Here is a 3,410-nt window from a genome sequence, read left to right as displayed (position 1 = left end):
TGGGGTCTGGGGGGCTGCGGTCTGCGTGGGGTGCCTTGTGCCCCATGTTGGATGCCCCTGGCGTGGTCCCAGCCCTGGATCCACCTCACCAGCTCGTTCACCCCGCTCTCCCTCCCCACCCGCTACAGGTAAGTGCCATGCTGGACCCCACGGGGTCTTTTTTTTAAATTAGGTGGTTTTAAGATCTTTAAATATTAGGCAAGAAGTGTTTTTCCAGGCTCTCGCTGTGCCATGCTCCGCAGCACCCGTTTGGGGCGGGGAGGGGGCAGAAACCCAGTGCCCGACGGCACCAGGGATGCCAGGACCATTTCACTCCAAAACGGCTGTATCTTTAGTTGATCCCGCTGCTATTTTTAATACAGATGCCTTATTGAGATTCAAATGAATGTTTCAAATCCTCACTCCTTTGCATAATTCTTTTTAATTAACACTTCAAAGGTTTGAACACAAGATCCATGCTATTTCCCTAACGAAGTTGACTGAACCTCCTTTCCCCCAAAGCTCCCCCGTCACATTTCCGAGGGCTAAAGCTGGGGACGGGTCTGTCCCCCGTGTCCCCTGCGCGGGGGGACGACGGCGTTTGGGATGGGGCTCTGCAGAAATGGGAGCTAAAGGAAGAGAAGGGGTCAATGGCTGCAGCGCTGGGCAGGGGCTGCTGTGCCATCACCCACCGCCCCGGCCAGCTTGGCACACGCCTGAGCTCGGCACAGAAATTGGGACATTTAAAGTGAATAAAGCGAAGGTGGTCGAGGCCACTGCTCCGCCGTCCCCTGCCCCAGCACCAGCTGCTGCTATAACACAGCCATGTCCCCCCAGGTTGAACAAAACCTCCCCAAAAAGGAGCACCCCTTCTCCAGGGTCACGTTTTTGCCACATTTTCAACCTTCTCGGCACCCAAAAGGCCCACAGACGCTTTTCTAGCTTCCGAAATAGTATTTTAAAAATAAACCCTGAAATGGTCACACAGTTACATTCACTAGTAAGAGCCGGAGCTTTTCCTCAGCTATCCCAAGAGCTGGGAACGATGCAAAGCCCCAAGGACAGAACACAGACACAGGAGAGAAAGAACAAGCCCAGGTCCCCATCCCACCTTCCCCCGTCTCTGTACCCACGGGGTCTCCCTGTCTCGAGTGGGAGCAGCCTGACGTTGCAGGATCAGGACCCTGAAGAGCAGCGCGATGCGAGAAACGGGGAAATGAGTTTCAGTTTTAATTCCTGCAAGTGCAGAAATGATTAGACACAACAAAATTGTATAATTAGTAGGATTTAATAAGAGACTGTCCCAGACATGCAAAAGAAGTAGGGCTTTGTTCAGCTACAAAAGACATTAATTTGCAAATACTCTTAATATTCATTTTTTGTTATTTAGACTGATATTTTGAAAGTCGCTGATAAAATGAGAAATCTGGACTAAGCATTCCAGTTGCATTTCCAAGCGCAGGAATCCAGCTTTGATGTTCCCCTTGATAACATCTTTTTAGAGCCTTGACTGCATCAAATTAAATTCTGATTACCCTGATAGTGCAATACAGCTTCCAAATGTATTCAGGTGACTTTTTGTTCTGGAAGGAAATTAGCTGTTTTGACAAGGATGCTTGTTAGGCGGCAAAGAGACGGGGAGGAAACAGCCTTGCCAGGGAAGCAGCACTTTCCCGGCCCCAATTTGGGCACTGGGGCTGCCCCCGCAAGCCGGGCTGGCCGGCGCTGGGGCTGCAGCGGGGAGGGGACACGGGCAGCCCCTGCAAAAACAGAATTGCACCTTTGGTGGTCCACAGGTCTCCCAGCACCGAGCAGAGACCCAATACATCCACCCCCTCCGGAGGGGGCATCCCAAAGGGACACGGCCTTGGGTGGCAGGTCCTGCGGGAGCAGGGGTGGCTGCAGGATGCGGGGTCAGAGCAAGGCGGCCACATCCACGCAGGGATGTCACCTCTGTGCGTGTCCCCATGCAGAGAGGCCACTTCTTGTCTCACCCCTACCTCACCCATCCCTCAAGCACCCGTCTGGCTCCAGGCTTGAGCACAGCATCCCAGGGGGATGAGGTCCCTAACGTGGATGAGGAAGGACAGCCCACCCATTGCCTCTTCCGAGCCACCCGTGATGCCTGAGGAGCAGGTTGGGATCCCCGTGCCATCCTCACCCCGGCCGTTTGCATGCAGCGGTGCTGCTCCCCGGCCCAGGCTCCGCTCCTTGGTTGGATGCTAGGATGAAAATAGTGCAAATATTATCGTTGGCAGAGATTACCAGCTCCCCCACTGTGATTTGGGCATCTTTAAACTTCATGTTTTATTAATCCTCACCATACGATTCTCGGCACCGAAATGTGATGTCTGCAAACAAAGGCATGCGCTACAGTGTTATCTCTACGAGATACCGGGGCTCGGGCACTTGATTGTCAATACGCACGTTAATGAATTATACAGTGGAACTACATAAAAGATGGAGCTGGAGTCACCTGCCCTGAGCAGGGACATGGTGCTCATGGCCCTTACCTCCTGTCCTGGGCAGCCCAGCCTCTGCCCAGGGAAGGGCCGGCTTGATGGAAAACTCACTGTTCTCTGCCAGCTGTACTGAATAAAGCCTCCTGTCCCCAAAACCTGTCTTTTCCTGGGTAGATCTTCCTCCAGGAGCGTTGGCCGCACTCCTGGTGACCTCGCAGCCATCCTGGGGACAGCTTGACAGCCGCTGCTGGAGCGATCCTCCCCGGCGCTGGCAGCCTCCGCAGTGAGGACGGGACCGGATGGAGCAGAGGGTCACAGACCCCCTTGAAGAAGCGACTCAGGGCCAGGGCTGAGCCATGACAGCGGGATCACACACAGAAGCCATCGCCCAGCTCCCCTGGCCGGAGCTGCGTGGTTGGGAGAGGATCCCACCCTCCAGCGCTGCCCGGCTGCAGCATCTTAGGGCCTGATGGGAGGGAGCAGCAGCCTTTGAAAGCAAAGGGCAGGGAAAAATCACAACTTCATCAGCGCCCTGTCCCCCACCGATGCTGGGCTGAGCCCGGATAGACTTTCCTTCCTGTGTCCAGAAGCAAATGTTCAAATCAATTTTGCTCCTTCCAGCCGCTGGAGGATGGTGAAGCACATAGGTGCCATCAGCACCCGCTCTGGAAATAAGCAACGCGGTGACCCAGGGACTCTTCTTGCCCAGCTGTTTCAGGAGACCCTGAGACCCTGCAATGCACAGGGCCAGGGAACTGGTGGAGAAACAGAAAGTCTCAAGTTATTTATTTTTGACAGCAACTCTTACACTCCTTGAAAAAATAAAATAGCAGGATATCACAGACCAGGTTACAGCTCTGGAGCAGGGCTGCGTGGTCAGTTTTCATGGTGTTATGGTCAGTCACCTGTAATTTTCTTGAGGTCTCACTCTGGAATCAGCCCATCACCTGCAAACCTCACCAGCTGTTG

This window comes from Cariama cristata, unplaced genomic scaffold, assembly GCF_000690535.1.
Source record: "Cariama cristata isolate BGI_N322 unplaced genomic scaffold, ASM69053v1 scaffold10692, whole genome shotgun sequence".
Classification (NCBI taxonomy): domain Eukaryota; kingdom Metazoa; phylum Chordata; class Aves; order Cariamiformes; family Cariamidae; genus Cariama; species Cariama cristata.
This window is presented reverse-complemented; position numbering follows the sequence as displayed.